Here is an 18392-nt window from a genome sequence, read left to right on the forward strand (position 1 = left end):
ATAACTAACAGACACTGAAACATAGATCGGTGGCCGCTAGTAGGCCGGCGACGACGACCGCCGAGCACCGCCCGACCAGGGAGAGGCGCCACCTTCTGTGGACGTTGTGACAGTCAGCCCATGTTATAGGTAAACTGCAGGGTAGTGTAGAAGTTGTGTTTTTTAAAGATCCAATACGTAGTATTGTACACTCATAATTAGGTTTTAGTCCAGAGAGTCCAGGAAAGTTATCTAGATCTTCAATGAGATATTGCAGGGATCTAGCTTGCCGACTTCATATAAAACATGAATCATCGGCATACATGGACACCTTTGTTTTTAAGCCTTGGATAGCCGTTATTTACTATTTTACACCTGGGGTTGTTATACATTACTTTTACCCATTTTATAAGAGAATCACCAACATTGAAAACATCCAGGCATTTATAAATAAAATCCAGTTTTGAAAGGCCTTTTCAAAATGCGCTATAAATGCTTCTTAGATGTTTCATGATGTTCTATTATTTCTAGTAGTTTTTGTATATTATCTCCAATATATCATCCATGTAAAAAACCTGTCTGATCAGGATAAACAATACCTGGTAAAACCTATGCTGTGCATTTTGCTTGTATTTTTGCATCACACATTGAAGTGGATCTTTATATTTACCATCTGGGTCTTGCTTTAATAATAGTGAAATCAGACTTTCTCGCTAAGTACCTAACAGACTACCATTTCTATAGGAGTAGTTAAAACCAGCTAACAATGGAGCTTTGAGTATATCAAAAAAAGGCTTGATATACCTCTACCGGTATGCCATCAAGCCCTGGGGTTTTCCAGACTGAAAGGATTTAATAGCCTCAAAAAGTTAGTCCTCTGTAATTTGGCCTTCGCACTTTCTGTACATGAATTTTCCTTTTTTTTATTATTTGGAAATAATTCCTTACAGTAAGGATGAGACAGAAAAGAGAACATCTGCTTAAAATATTTAGCTTCCTCTTAAAATATAATTTGGAGAATCATAGATGACTCTCAGTAACGAGTTTCTGCAAAATATTTTAGTTAGCGTTCCTGGTGCGTTTCTCTCCATATTCCATCCAGTTTGCTTTATTTTTGTAATAGATTACATTAGATCATTCTTGACTACGTTCCCCCAATTCTTTTTGATTTTCCTCTAACTTATTTTGTATCTCTGTAGTATCGTTTTTATTGCTATCTACACAACAGTTCAAAAGTTTGGGGTCACTTAGAAATGTCCTTGCTTTTGAAAGAAAGGCAACTTTTTTGTCCATTAAATGATAAACTTGGATTAGCTAACACAACGTGCCATTGGATCACAGGAGTGATGGTTGCTGATAATGGGCCTCTGTACGCCAATGTAGATATTTCATAAAACATTTGCCGTTTCCAGCTACAATAGTCATTTACAACATTAACAATGTCTACACTGTATTTCTGATCAATTTGATGTTATTTTATTGGACAACAAATGATTTTCTTTCAAAAACAAGGACATTTCTGTGACACCAAACTTTTGAACGGTAGTGTACCTGTACTATTAGTTCAGGTATTTCCCTTGTTAGTCTTGTCTCTTTAGCCAGAAACATTTTTTTTTATTATTGATGAATATTGAATTGAATGACCTCTAAAGGAGCATTTAAAAATATCTAAAAAAATAAGGCGATTTGCTTAACTTACAGTTGAAGTCGGAAGTTTACATACACGTAGGTTGGAGTCATTAAACTTATTTTTCAACCACTCCACAAATTTCTTCTTAACAAACTATAGTTTTGGCAAGTCAGTTAGGACATCTACTTTGTGCATGACAAGTCATTTTCCAACAATTGTTTACAATTTTACTTATAATTCACTGTATCACAATTCCAGTGGGTCAGAAGTTTACATACACTAAGTTGACTGTCCCTTTAAACAGCTTGGAAAATTCCAGAAAATTATGTCATGGCTTTAGAAGCTTCTGATAGGCTAATTGACATCATTTGAGACAATTGGAGGTGTACCTGTGGATGTATTTCAAGGCCTACCTTCAAACTCAGTGCCTCTTTGCTTGACATCATGGGAAAATCAAAAGAAATCAGCCAAGACCTCAGAAAAATAATTGTAGACCTCCACAAGTCTGGTTCATCCTTGGTAGCAATTTCCAAACACCTGAAGGTACCACGTTCATCTGTACAAACAATAGTACGCAAGTATAAACACCATGGGACAACGCAGCCGTCATACCGGTCAGGAAGGTGACACGTTCTGTCTCCTAGAGATGAACGTACTTTGGTGTGAAAAGTGCAAATCAATCCCAGAACAACAGCAAAGGACCTTGTGAAGATGCTGGAGGAAACGGGTACAAACGTATCTATATCCACAGTAAAACAAGTCCTATATCGACATAACCTGAAAGGCCGCTCAGCAAGCAAGAAGCCACTGCTCCAAAACCACCATAAAAAAGCCCGACTACGGTTTACAACTGCACATGGGGACAAAGATCGTACTTTTTGGAGAAATGTCCTCTGGTCTGATGAAACAAAAATATAACTGATTGGCCAAAATGACCATCGTTATGTTTGGAGGAAAAAGTGGGAGGCTTGCAAGCCAAAGAACACCATTCCAACCGTGAACCTTGAAGCACGGTGGTGGCAGCATTATGTTGTGGGGGTGCTTTGCTGCAGGAGGGACTGGTGCACTTCACAAAATAGATGGCATCATGAGGTAGGAAAATTATGTGGATATATTGAAGCAACATCTCAAGACATCAGTCAGGAAGTTAAAGCTTGGTCGCAAATGGGTCTTCCAAATGGACAATGTCCCCAAGCATACTTCCAAAGTTGTGGCAGAATGGTGATTGAAAGTTTTCAAGAAAAATGCCCACCCTAATTTGTCTGGCTACCCAAACTCCTTGCTCTGGCCAAGCGCAACAGCATGACCACGGTCGTTAGTTTCTTCTCTGCAATGATTCTAGATCTGAGTACCTCCCAGACGATTTCCAGAATGCGAACACATTCTAACCGTTCTGATTGGTCCCTAGAAACCTATGGGTTAGGCAAGAGCCAGAACACACATGGGTAAAGCAGCTTTTTTGAAAATGTGTCGTTGGCTTTGATACGCTGATTGGTTGGAGATGATCCAATCGCTGATTACTTTGTTTTGTACAACACCCCCCACTTTAACTTCACCACAAACAACTTCAACGATGGAGGTCTCAGACTGAAGTACGTAGCGAACACAGAACAGAGGAAGAATTCCGTTTGAGTCGTCAGGCAACCTCATAATTTCACAGCAAATTGGCTGTTTTTTTCACATCATTTATTATTGTAAACATTTACATGAGTGTTTCATCAGTTAGCTAAGTTACCGACTAAGCTAATTCTTATATTTTGTTGCATTTCAGGTGGAGTGGCATTGATGACAAGCCAGCATGCTGACAGGCCAGGGCCCATATTCCATAGGCGAAATTGCCACAGGGGATTGGGGGGACATGTCGCCCCCCAATTCAGGCGAAAAACTCAATTTTCAAACAGAAATTATCATATATCCCGCACCAATATAGCTAGTTCATTAGCTAAGCTAGCCACTTGCAGCTAGCCAGTAACTCCTCCAGTATGTGTTGACGTCATTTCACAGAATCTTTTTTCGGATGGAAGCTGTAGAGTTCGGTAAGAAATGGCACTTCTGTAGCCCAAATACACTACCGGTCAAACGTTTTAGAACCTACTCATTCAAGGATTTTTCTTTATTTTTCTTTCAAGGACTTTCAAAGTTCAAATGGCTTGCATTGAGCAATAGCCCTGGTTTCCACAGACAGTGTAGTATATTCTGAGCCTGTGTGACATAGGATGTGAAATCTGAAACCACTGGGATGCCCTTCCTATCATTTAATTTGCTCGTCTGACTGTCCAACTCCTGGCAGAAGCCTATGTCACAGCCACTGACAAACCACATGCCTGCAATCGTTACATCGTACCACAGCAGGAGAGTGTAGGTTTCATCACGGTGGCACATCGATTTATAGCCATTAATCTAAAATAATTAAGAGATTTTAAACAGAAAACACTTTCTGTCTGTCACAGACCGACATTGACTTCACCAAAAGCTAATTGGAGTCAGGAGTCAGCTAACCTGGATTCCAATCAATGAGACGAGATTGGAGAAGTTGGTTAGAGCTGCCTTGCCCTATAAAAAACACTCACAAAATTTGAGTTTGCTATTTACAAGAAGCATTGCCTGATGTGAACCTTGCCTCGAACAAAAGGGATCTCAGAAGACCTAAGATTAAGAATTGTTGACTTGCATAAAGCTGGAAAGGGTTACAAAAGTATCTCTAAAAGCCTTGATGTTCACTAGTCCACGGTAAGACAAATTGTCTATAAATGGAGAAAGTTCAGCGCTGTTGCTACTCTCCCTAGGAGTGGCCGTCCTGTAAAGATGACTGCAAGAGCACAGCGCAGAATGCTCAATGAGGTTAAGAACAATCCTAGTGTCAGCTAAAGACTTACAGAAATCTCTGGAACATGCTAACATCTCTGTTGACAAGTCTACGATACGTAAAACACAAAACAAGAATGGTGTTTATTGGAGGACACCATGGAAGAAGCCACTGCTGTCCAAAAAAAACCCATTGCTGCACGTCTGAAGTTTGCAAAAGTGCACCTGGATGTTCCACAGCGCTACTGGCAAAATATTCTGTGGACAGATGAAACTACAGTTGAGTTGTTTGGAAGGAACACACAACACTATGTGTGGAGAAAAAAAGGCACAGCACACCAACATCAAAACCTCATCCTAACTGTAAAGTATGGTGGAGGTAGCATCATGGTTTGTGGCTGCTTTGCTGCCTCAGGACCTGGACAACTTGCTATCATCAATGGAAAAATTAATTCCCAAGTTTATCAAGACATTTTGCAGTTGAATGTTAGGCTATCTGTCCACCAATTGAAGCTCAACAGAAGTTGGGTGATGCAACAGAACAACGATCCAAAACACAGAAGTAAATCAACAACAGAATGGCTTCAACAGAAGAAAATACGCCTTCCGGAGTGGCCAAGTCAGAGTCCTGACCTCAACCCGATTGAGATGCTGTGGCATGACCTCAAGTGAGCAGTTCACACCAGACTTCCAAAGAATATTGCTGAACTGAAACAGTTTTGTAAAGAGTAATGGTCCAAAATTCCTCCTGACCGTTGTGTAGGTCTGATCTGCAACTACAGAACATGTTTGGTTGAGGTTATTGCTGCCGAAGGAGGGTCAACCAGTTATTAAATCCAAGGGTTCACATACTTTTTCCACCCTGCACTGTGAATGTTTATATGGTGTGTTCAATAAAGACATGAAAACGTATAATTGTTTGTGTTATTAGTTTAAGGAGACTGGGTTTGTCTATTGTTGTGACCTAGATGAAGATCTGATCAAATTTTATGACAAATATATGCAGAAATCCAGGTATTTCCAGGTATTTCCAAGACATACTTTTGCTTGCCACTGTAGCCTACATATCAGTGCATACACACAAACTATATAGGTCAAATAGGGGAGAGACGTTGTGCCACGAGGTGTTGCTTTATCTGTTTTTGAAACCTGGTTTGCTGTTTATTTGAGCAATATGAGATGGAAGGATGTTCCATGCAATTAGGGCTCTATATAATACTGTACGCTTCCTAGAATTTGTTCTGGATTTGGGGACTGAAAAGACCCCTGGTGGCATGTCTGGTGGGATAAGTGTGTGTGTCAGAGCTGTGTAAAAGTTGACTATGCAAACAATTTGGGATTTTCAACACTGTTTCTTATAAAAAGAAGAAATGATGCAGTCAGTCTTTCCTCAACTCTTAGCCCAGAGAGACTGGCATGCATAATATTTATTTCAGCCCTCTGATTACAATTAAGAACAAAATGTGTCGCTCTGTTCTGGGCCAGCTGCAGCTTAACTAGGTCTTTCCTTGCAGCACTGGACCACACGACTGGACAATAATCAAGATTAGACAAAACTTGAACCTGCAGAACTTGCTTTTTGGTGTGTGGTGTCAAAAAAGCAGAGCATCTCTTTATTACGGCCAGACCTCTCCCCATCTTTACAACCATTGAATCTATATGTTTTGACCATGACAGTTTACAATCTAAAGTAACGCCAAGTAATTTAGTCTCCTCAACTTGTTCAACAGCCACATCATTCATTACCAGATTCATCTTGACGTCTAGAACTTAGCCTCTATGGGCTAGGTGGGACGCTTGTGTCCCACCTACTCAACAGCCAGTGTAATCCCGTGGCGCGATATTCAAATACCTCAAAAATGCAAAAACTTCAATTTTTCAAACATATGACTATTTTACACCATTTTAAAGACAAGACTCTCGTTAATCTAACCACACTGTCCGATTTCAAAAAGGCTTTACAACAAAAGCAAAACATTAGATTATGTCAGCAGAGTACCCAGCCAGAAATAATCAGACACCCATTTTTCAAGCTAGCATATAATGTCACATAAACCCACACCACAGCTAAATGCAGCACTAACCTTTGATGATCTTCATCAGATGACAACCCTAGGACATTATGTTATACAATACATGCATGTTTTGTTCAATCAAGTTCATATTTATATCAAAAACCAGCTTTTTACATTAGCATGTGACTAGCATGTGACTAGCATTCCCACCGAACACTGCCGGTGAATTTACTAAATTACTCACGATAAACGTTCACAAAAAACATACCAATTATTTTAAGAATTATAGATACAGAACTCCTCTATGCACTCGATATGTCCGATTTTAAAATAGCTTTTCGGTGAAAGCACATTTTGCAATATTCTCAGTAGATAGCCCGGCATCACAGGGCTAGCTATTTAGACACCCAGCAAGTTTAGCACTCACCAAAGTCAGATTTACTATAAGAAAAATGTTATTACCTTTGCTGTTCTTCGTCAGAATGCACTCCCAGGACTTCCACTTCAATAACAAATGTTGGTTTGGTCCCAAATAATCCATTGTTATATCCAAACAGCGGCGTTTTGTTCGTGCGTTCAAGACACTATCCAAAAGGGTAAATAAGGGTGACGAGCATGGCACATTTCGTGACAAAAAAAATCTAAATATTCCATTACCGTACTTCGAAGCATGTCAACCGCTGTTTAAAATCAATTTTTATGCAATTTTTCTCGGAAAAAAGCGATAATATTCCGACCAGGAATCTGCGTTTAGGTAAAAAGAGGAAAGAAAATAAAGCACGGGGTTGACTCGTGCACGCGCCTAAGCCCATTGTCCTCTGATCGGCCACTTGCCAAACGCGATAATGTGTTTCAGCCAGAGGCTGCCTCGATATCATTCAGCTTTTTCCCGGGCTCTGAGAGCCTATGGGAGCCGTAGGAAGTGTCACGTTACAGCAAAGATCCTCAGTCTTCAATAAACAGAGCCAAGATGAACAACAAATTGTCAGACAGGCCACTTCCTGTTCAAGGAATCTTCTCAGGTTTTTGCCTGCCATATGAGTTCTGTTATACTCACAGACACCATTCAAACAGTTTTAGAAACTTTAGGGTGTTTTCTATCCAAAGCCAATAATTATATGCATATTCTAGTTACTGGGCAGGAGTAGTAACCAGATTAAATCGGGTACGTTTTTTATCCGGCCGTGTCAATACTGCCCCCTAGCCCTAACAGGTTAAGGAATGATTTGTTCCAAATACAATGCTCTTAGTTTTAGAGATATTCAGGACCAGTTTATTACTGGCCACCCATTCCAAAACAGACTGCAACTCTTTGTTAAGGGTTTCTCTTACGTGCCTCCTAAGAGAGGTAGGTGCAAGAGTCAGGAGCAGGAGAGCAAGGATTTCCAGAAGCACAAACATTTATTAGAACGTCCCAAACACGACAACAACAGGTGGGGAAACACACCCAACGAAGTCGCCACACACAGGGAAATAAACATAACACACGGAGGAGAAACCTCTACTCCTAAATACACTACAAACGGTACAACACGACCGTGAGAAAAAACCCTGTGGCGCAAACACGCACCCCTATCGTAACAACAACAGCAAATAATCCCACACAAAGAATAGCAGGCAGCGGGGGTTAATAAACCAACCGAAATTAACTAATAGGACACAGGTGTAAAACAAAACAGATAGACACAAACGAAAAGGAAAGATGGATCGGTGGTAGCTAGTAGGCCGGCGACGACAACCGCCGAGCACTGCCCGAACAGGGAGAGGAGCCACCTTTGGTGGAAGTCGTGACAGTTTCAGTGACTGCATTAGCTGTGGTTGCTGATGCGTATATGGTTGAATCATCAGCATACATGGACACACATGCTTTGTTTAATGCCAGTGGCAGGTCATTGGTAAAAATAGAAAAGAATAGAGGGCCTAGAGAGCTGCCCTGCGGTACACCACACTTTACATGTTTGACATTAGAGATGTTTCCATTAAAGAAAACCCTTTGAGTTCTATTAGATAGATAGCTCTGAATCCACAATATGGTAGAGGTTGAAAAGCCATAACACAAGTTTTTTCAACAACAGGTTATGGTCAATAATAAATGCTGCACTGAAATCTAACGGTACAACTCCCACAATCTTCTTATTATCAATTTCTTTCAACCAATCATCAGTCATTTGTGTCAGTACAGTACATGTTAAGTGCCCTTCTATATAAGCATGCTGAAAGTCTGTTGTTAATTTGTTTACAGAGAAATAGCCATTAAAATAATTAGCAACATCAAATGGTTTCGTGATGAATAAGCCATCTGATTCGATGAAATATGGAGTTGAATTTGTCTTTTTGCCCATAATTTAATTTAAAGTACTCCAAGGTTTTTTCCATCATTCTTTATATCATTGATCTTGGCTTCATAATACAGTTTCTTCTTCTTTTTGTTGAGTTTAGTCACATAATTTCTCAATTTGCAATAAGTAAGCCAGTCAGATGTGCAGCCAGACTTATTAGCCACTCCTTTTGCCCCATCTCTTTCAACCATACAGTTTTTCAATTCCTCATCAATCCATGGAGCCTTAAGTTCTAACAATCAGTTTCTTAACAGATGCATGTTTATCAATAATTGGAAGAAGCAATTTCATAAATTCATCAAGTGCATCGTCTGGATGCTTCTCATTAATCACATCTGACCAACAAATATTTTTAACATCATCCACATAAGAGTCATAGCAAAATCTTTTGTTGCTCTCGAGTGGCGCAGTGGTCTAAGGCACTGCATTTCAGTGCAAAAGGCGTCACTATAATCCCTGGTTCGAATTCAGGCTATATCTCATCCGGCTGTGATTGGGAGTACCATAGGGTGACTCACAATTGGCCCAGTGTCGTCCGGGTTTAGCCGGGGTAGGCCAAACTAGGACGGACACTATTTTAGGCCCAGCTGTTGGAACTTTGGCCCTCCTGGATATAGCCACTCTATTGTGATCACTGCATCTAATGTGAACGGATACAGCTTTAGAATTTAAGTTCTGCAGTATTAGTAAAAATGTGATCGATACATGTGGATGATCTTGTTCCTGTAGTTACAGTAAGAAGCTTCCCCTTGAGCGGACAGCTTGATAAAAACCAGTCAATATTCAGGTTCTCAAGAAAGTAGACCTCTCTGTTTACATCACATACACTATCAAACATACACTATCAAAATTTGGGTATGAGAAAAGTAACATTCATTGGACAGTTACTTTAAAGCTGCAAATGTTCTCTGAGCCTCATGGCAAAATGTGTAGAGTAGCAGGAAATTTGCTTCAAAACTATTATTTCACAAAGATTCTTTTACAATCAGTTTACCCTTCACACTGTGCATCTTTTTCCAAGAAGGAAAAAGATTGTATCAGACGTTATCACAGAATAAAGAGTTGATAAACATTGGCCATTACGGTGGCTTCACCTGCTCTCCTCTCTCTGGTGGTTTAGCTGTCGATCAAAGTTTTTGTTTACAATATTTCATGGTTTTGTGTAAAAAATAATATAAAAATGTGAATATTGAATCTGTTAAGGTGAGAAGGAATTTAAAGAAACAACCAACAGACCGAGAAACGTATTTCAATACATTTTATTTGCAATGTTCAGCAATGCAATATGGTATGAAACAACACATTTACATCACAGTATCTTTTATCTTTTGTTGTGATGTGACTGTCATTATTGTGATGACTGCTATTTATCAAATAATTACCTACTACGTCTAATTATTACTCAATTAAATAAATCATGTAACAATTCATTAGGAATTTGAGGCACCATAGGAAAAGTTTGTTTAATGAGTTACCGTCTCCCGAATTAACTCAAGAATATATAGAGATCATACCAGTCACTAATGAATAATTTCCTCCTATGAGTGTCATTCTGAACGTCGTAGACTCTGCAAAAACCCGGGTCTCACTGATCATTCCATACCACACAAATTGATTAGATTTTTTATTTACTAACAAGCTAAATGATAACATAACATACACACACACACGGTATAGGTTATTGATTAGAAACTTTGATGACAGCAGGTCCCTAGCGGACTAACACAATATGACACTGGTTACACAAGATGGAGAGTTAAAGAGAGAGAGAGAGAAGCAACACTTGGATACATTTGGGAACTACACTCGCAATAAGCCTAATACCTTGCCCTGAACTGCCGCTCTTATGGGTAAGAAGTAATGCATGTATTTACGTGTTAAAGGTCTTCGTCGGGTATCTTTGTTGGGCCCAGGCCTTCGGGGGCCAGGTTCCGCTTGGTGAGGAGGGTTTGATTGGGCCTTCTTATTTCGGATGGCCTCCTTTGTTTTCTGGTGTAAGTCTCTTGTCCACAAGATGTCACACTGTCCTTCTTAGTTGTCGGTTTACTTGCACTCGTTCTGGAAGAGTGGTCTCCTGAGGACGGCTAGTCAGCCGTGTTGATGATCCCAGAGCGGTGATGAAAGCAGTGTAGGACACGAGGATTTGAAGGGAATAACCGGATGGTCCTACTTAAATTAACCTTCTTAGATGCAGAACAGCTACTCAACCATAGCATTGATTTTTAAGAGGTTCCTTTGTCTTCTTCAACATTGTGTTGCGTTTCGGGGTTGTGACTAATCGTAGACCTCAGCTGCAGATGGTGGACCTTCCAGTCTGATATGTTAATTCTTAACTCAACACTTTTATACCCTTGGTATGCGCCAAATAATGTTTGTACCATGTTTTGTGCTGCTACCATATTGTGTTGCTACCATGTTGTTGTCATGTTGTGTTTCTACCATGCTGTATTGTCATGTGTTGCTGCCTTCCTATGTTGTTGTCTTAGGTCTCTCTTTATGTAGTGTTGTCTCTCTTGTCGTGATGTGTGTTTTGTCCTATGTTTATTATTTTTGTATTTTTTATTTAATCCAAGCCCCCGTCCTCGCATGAGACCTTTTGCCTTTTAGTAGGCCATCATTGTTAATAAGAATTTGTTCTTAACCGACTGGCCTAGTTAAATAAAGGTTAAATAAAAAATAAATAAAAAAGGGGAATTTACGTCATGCTGACACGCTCCCTGGGGCGTGGCTATTTATGAGGCAAGGTATCACAATTTACTATGATCTCGTTAGAGAACTAAAATCTCAATCTTATCGTCACTAAAATACATTCTCTTTATCCTGAATATTTTCTACACAACGTAAAGTATGTAAACTTGATATACATAGTGTTAAAGCTCTTGAAGTTACAATGTTTTTGTTATAACGTCTTTATAACAATTTTAATGACATCTCAAGATGGAATATGGAAAATTAATGTCTATCTCTCATAATTCAACATTCGGATGTTGAAATATATTGTCCCAGTGTCCATTGTTTGATGTTTTTGGGCGGCAAACTCTTCTGTAACACAAAGAGACATTCCATTCGCCCAAATTAGACCCAAAAAGGAATCGTCTGCTGTCTACAATCGACGTGAGGTGTCATAAAACCTCCACATCCACCCTTCCCCCCTCTGCGGGTGAGAGGGTTCTATTGAATGCTGATCCACTGTAACCTGATCCTTGAATACTCACAGGAGAGTCATGACTACAAAGGGAAGCACAGCCGAGAGCTGCCAAGTGACACAAGCCTACCAGACGAGCTAAATAACTTCTATGCTCGGTTCGAGGCAAGTAACACAGAAACATGCATGAGAGCATCAGCTGTTCCGGACAACTGTGTGATCACGCACTCCGCAGCCGATGTGAATAAGACCTTCAAACAGGTCAGTATTGCAAGGCCACAGGGCCAGACGGATTACCAGGACATGTACTCCGAGCATGTGCTGACCAACTGGCAAGTGTCTTCACTGACATTTTCAACCTTTTCCTGTCTGAGTCTGTAATACCAGCATGTTTCAAGCAGACCACCATAGTCCCTGTGCCCAAGAACACTAAGGTAACCTGCCTAAATGACTACCGACCCGTAGCACTCACGTCTGTAGCCATGAAATGCTTTGAAAGGCTGGTCATGACTCACATCAACACCATTATCCTAGAAACCCTAGACCCACTCCAATTCGCACACCGCACAACAGATCCACAGATGATGCAATCTCTATTGCTCTCCACACTTGGTCAAAAGGAACACCTATGTCAGAATGCTATTCATTGACTACAGCTCAGCGTTCAACACCATAGTGCCCTCAAAGCTCATCACTAGTCTAAGGACCCTGGGACTAAACACCTCCCTCTGCAACTGGATCCTAGACTTCCTGACGGGCCGCCCCCAGGTGGTAATTGTCGGTAACAACACATCCGCCACACTGATCTTCAACACTGGGGCCCCTCAGGGATGAGTGCTCAGCCTCCTCCTGTACTCCCTATTCACTCATGACTGCATTTCCAGGCACGACTCCAACACCATCATTAAGTTTGCTGATAACACAACAGTTGTAGGCCTGATCACCGAAAATGATGAAACAGCATATAGGGAAGATGTCAGTGACCTGACCATGTGGTGCAAGGACAACAACCTCTCCCTCAACGTGATCGAGACAAAGGAGATGATTGTGGACTACAGGAAAAGGAGGACCGAGCACGCCCCCATTCTCATCGACGGGGCTGTAGTGGAGCAGGTTGAGAGCTTCAAGTTCCTTGGAGTCCACAACACCAACAAACTAACATGGTCCAAGCACACCAAGACAGTCGTGAAGAGGGCACGACAAAACCTATTTGGCATGGGTCATCAGATCCTAAAAAGGTTTTACAGCTGCACCATCGAGAGCATCCTGATGGGTTGCATCACTGCCTGGCATGGCAACTGATCGGCCTCCGACCGCAAGGCACTACAGAGGGTAGTGCGTACGGCCCAGTACATCACCGGGGCCAAGCTTCCTGCCATCCAGGACCTCTATACCTGGCGGTGTCAAAGGAACGCCCTAAAAATTGTCAAAGTCTCCAGCCACCCTAGTCATAGACTGTTCGCTCTGCTACCGCACAGCAAGCGGTACCGGAGCGCCAAGTCTAGGTGCAAGAGGCTCCTAAATTGCTTCTACCCCCAAGCCATAAGACTCCTGAACAGCTAATCAAATGGTCACCCAGGCTATTTGAACCCAGGCTATTTGAACCCCCCCCCCCCTCCCGAACGCTGCTGTTATTTTTCTATGCATAGTCACTTTAATAACTCTACCTACATGTACATATTACCTCAATTATGTCGACACCGGTGCCCCCGCACATTGACATTGACTCTGTACCGGTACACCCTGTACATATCCCCGCTATTGTTATTTACTGCTGGTCTTAAATTATTTGTTATTCTAATCTCTTACTTTTTTGTATTTTCTTAAAACTGCGTTGTTGGTTAAGGGCTTGTAACTAAGCATTTCACTGTATTCGGCGCATGTGACAAATACAATTTGATTTGATTTGACAAAACCTTAACGAGAGTCCTCGGTTTATTGTTTTTGTAAAGTTGACAGTGTTTTCATATACATATACTCCCGGGATCCCTCCAGATTCCACAGAGGGTGAGAGACACGGAATCCCAGCTAGCCTAGCTGGCTCGGCGGCTCAAATGGAGGTCGCTATTGAACGTTTCCAGCACTGCAGGAGCTGTGTTTACTTTGCTTTGTTCTGGGACAATGTGGACCGCACTGACTTTCAATGTAGCAACTGCTTGCTTGCGGAGGACTACAGGGGCGAAGTGGCTACGCTTAGCAAACAAGTAGCAAACCTACACAAGCTACTGGGGAATCCACGCCCTCCTACTTTTTATTTTTCTTCCACCCCAGTAGCCGGACGCCGCTCTGGTCTGGTGGAAGTGTCGGCTCTCCACCGAGCTCAGCAGGGTTCCATCCCCGAAGGGGTCTCCCCCTTCCCTGGAGAACGAAGCTGTTCTCGACCCAACCAACCAGCCATAGAGATACGTCACTCGCTGTGGAAGTCAAAGACAGAGTCCTCTGGCAACGGGTGTCTCCTTGGAGGTGTTGAGCCCGGACCTGACAGACAAGAAGCAGCTTTGCCGCCCTGGATCCAGAGGTTCCAGCGCCTTCTTCCTTGGGGGCTTCCCATTCAAGATCGGATCCGGAAGTGCCTGCGTCTTCGTCCTCTGTTCTGTCTCCCTCTCCGGTAGCTTCTACCTTGGGTTCAGATCCTTGGAGCTCCCACCCTCATCAGACCGTGAGGCTGCCTGAGAGACCGGCCCATTTAACATCGCCACCTGTCATCATACGCAGCTCTACGGTGAAAACATCTCGGTTCCCAAGTCAAAAACCATGTGCTACCCAGGTGCACGAGTACAGGACATCCAAAAGCTGCTTCCGACTGTTCTACGACAGATGCCGTGAATTGACATTGTCGTAGTCCACGTGGGGTCAAATGACATCAGGAGGGCTAGCTCGGAACATCTGAAAATGTATTTTAAAGAACTGATTTTAGCATTAAAAGATTTTAAAAAACAGCCAATCATTTCAGGTCCAGTACCATTGTTGGGCCGCGGGTGTGAACGATTCAGCAGGCTACTGGCATTACACATCTGGCTAAAAGATTATTGTATCTCTGCTGGAGTCACTTTTATATATAACTTTGACACCTTCTGGAAACAGAAGATACTCAACAGGAGTCCATCCAAATCACCTTGTTTCCTGTCCATGCATTTCAAGGCTGCGTTGAAACAATGACTTATCAATGACCAAGAACAGCTTAGCTCATCCCTACCATTGTGACAATGAGTCATCATAATGCTGCATTAAATTAACATTATCCTCGGGGCGTTGGCAGACACAATGTAAGTAACTTAATTTATGTCACCCTAATTTCCCTGAATACCTTTGTTAATACTACAGCTACTGGATGCAGTAATCATGAGCCTATGAACCAGAGTAACACTGTTAGCATTGAGGCGGTGTGCCCTAGTAGGAAGACCACTTTGTGCAGCTCACCCTGCACTATCAAGTCTACTTCTGATAAGCTTCCCAGTAAAGCATTAAAAACAATCAATCAACCCAGTAAAGTGCTAAAAATAGCCCATATTAACATATGCAGCCTGAGAAACAAGGTCCATGAAGTCAATAACTTGCTTGTAACAGATGACATTCATATTCTGACAATACCTGAAACTCACTTAGATAATACCTTTGATGATACAGTGGTAGCAATACATGGTTATAACATTTACCGAAAAGACAGAAATGCCAACAGGGGTGGTGTTGCGGTCTATATAATGAACCACATTCTTGTAAAGCTTAGAGAAGATCTAATGTTAAATACTGTTGAAGTAATATGGCTACAGCTTAATCTGCCTCATCTAAAACCCATTCTTGTGGGAAGCTGCTATAGAACACCAAGTACTAACAGTCAGTATCTGGATAATATCTGTGAAATGCTTGATAATGTACAGTGGGGGGAAAAAGTATTTGATCCCCTGCTGATTTTTGCCCACTTACAAAGAAATGATCAGTCTATAATTTTAATGGTAGGTTTATTTGAACAGTGAGAGACAGAATAACAACAACAAAATCCAGAAAAACTCATGTCAAAAATGTTATAAAATGATTTGCATTTTAATGAGGGAAATAAGTATTTGACCCCTCTGCAAAACATGATTTAGTACTTGGTGGCAAAACCCTTGTTGGCAATCACAGAGGTCAGACGTTTCTTGTAGTTGGCCACCAGGTTTGCACACATCTCAGGAGGGATGTTGTCCCACTCCTCTTTGCAGATCTTCTCCAAGTCATTAAGGTTTCGAGGCTGATGTTTGGCAACTTGAACCTTCAGCTCCCTCCACAGATTTTCAATGGGATTAAGGTCTGGAGACTGGCTAGGCCACTCCAGGACCTTAATGTGCTTCTTCTTGAGTCACTCCTTTGTTGCCTTGGCCGTGTGTTTTGGGTCATTGTCATGCTGGAATACCCATCCACGACCCATTTTCAATGCCCTGGCTGAGGGAAGGAGGTTCTCACCCAAGATTTGACGGTACATGGCCCCGTCCATTGTCCCTTTGATGCGATGAAGTTGTCCTGTCCCCTTAGCAGAAAAACACCCCCAAAGCATAATGTTTCCACCTCCATGTTTAACTGTGGGGATGGTGTTCTTGGGGTCATAGGCAGCATTCCTCCTCCTCCAAACACGGCGAGTTGAGTTGATGCCAAAGAGCTCCATTTTGGTCTCATCTGACCACAACACTTTCACCCAGTTGTCCTCTGAATCATTCAGATGTTCATTGGCAAACTTCAGACGGGCATGTATATGTATTCTTGAGCAGGGGGACCTTGCGGGCACTGCAGGATTTCAGTCCTTCACGGCGTAGTGTGTTACCAATTGTTTTCTTGATGACTATGGCCCCAGCTGCCTTGAGATCATTGACAAGATCCTCCCGTGTAGTTCTGGGCTGATTCCTCACGATCATTGCAACTCCACGAGGTGAGATCTTGCATGGAGCCCCAGGCCGAGGGAGAGTGACCGTTCTTTTGTGTTTCTTCCATTTGCTAATAATCTCAACAACTGTTGTCACCTTCTCACCAAGCTGGTTGCTCGATGGTCTTGTAGCCCATTCCAGCCTTGTGTAGGTCTACAATCTTGTCCCTGACATCCTTGGAGAGCTCTTTGGTCTTGGCCATGGTGGAGAGTTTGGAATCTGATTGGTTGATTGCTTCTGTGGACAGGTGTCTTTTTTACAGGTAACAAACTGAGATTAGGAGCACTCCCTTTAAGAGTGTGCTCCTAATCTCAGCTCGTTACCTGTATAAAAGACACCTGGGAGCAAGAAATCTTTCTGATTGAGAGGGGGTCAAATACTTATTTCCCTCATTTTAAATGCAAATCAATTTATAACATTTTTGACATGCGTTTTTCTGGATTTTTGTTGTTGTTATTCTGTCTGTCACTGTTCAAATAAACCTACCATTAAAATTATAGACTGATCCTTTCTTTATCAGTGGGCAAACGTACAAAATCAGCAGGGGATCAAATACTTTTTCCCCCCACTGTATGTGATATCAACAGAGAAGTATATTTTCTGGGGGATTTAAATATTGACTGGCTTTCATCAATAAAATCATTCAATAAAACGCTTCAAACTGTAACCAGTGCCTGCAACCTGGTTAAGGTGTCAGTCTGCCTACCAGGGTGTCTACAAACAGCACAGGAATGAAATCATCAGCATGTATTGATCACATCTTTACTAATGCTGCAGAAATTTGCTTTAAAGCAGTATCCAAATCCATAGGATGTAGTGATCACAATATAATAGCCATATCTAGGAAAACCAAAGTAACAAAGGCTGGGCCTAATATAGTGTTTAAGAGGTCATACAATAAGTTTTGTAGTGATTCATATGTTGATGATGTAAAGAATATTTGCTGGTCTGTGGTGTGTAATGAGGAGCAACCAGATGCTGGACTTGACATATTTATTCCAGTTTATTCCAGTTACTAATAAGCACGCACCCATTAAGAAAATTACTGTAAAAACTGTTAAATCCCCTTGGATTGACGAGGAATTGAACATTTTTATGGTTGAGAGGAATGAGGCAAAATGTATGGCAAATAAGTCTGGCAGCCAAACTGATTGACAAACATACTGCAAATTAAGATATCATGTGACTAAGCTAAATAAAAATAAACTATACTATGAAACAAAGATAAATTATATAAAGAATGATAGTAAAAAGCTTTGGAGCACCTTAAATTACATTTTTTGGGGAAAAAAAAACAACTCGGCTCCATCATTCATTGAATCAGATGGCTCATTTATCACAAAACCCACTGATATTACCCACTGATAACTACTTTAATGACTTTTATTGGCAAGATAAACAATCTTAGGGATGACATGCCAGCAACAAACGCCGGCACTACACATCCAAGTATATCTGACAAAATTATGAAAGACAAGAATTGTACTTTTGAATTCTGTAAAGTCAGTGAGGAAGAGGTGAAAAAAAAGTATTGCTGTCTATCAACAATGACAAGCCACCGGGGTCTGACAATCTGGATGCAAA

General features: G+C 41.4%; 1 pseudogene; it reads right to left on the reverse strand.

Moving 5' to 3' along the window:
* LOC106600736 (heat shock 70 kDa protein-like) overlaps window positions 1–18392 on the reverse strand; it is a 31939-nt pseudogene that overhangs the window by 12345 nt on the left and 1202 nt on the right.

This window comes from Salmo salar, chromosome ssa03 (genome assembly GCF_905237065.1).
Source record: "Salmo salar chromosome ssa03, Ssal_v3.1, whole genome shotgun sequence".
NCBI classification, from domain to species: Eukaryota; Metazoa; Chordata; class Actinopteri; order Salmoniformes; family Salmonidae; genus Salmo; species Salmo salar.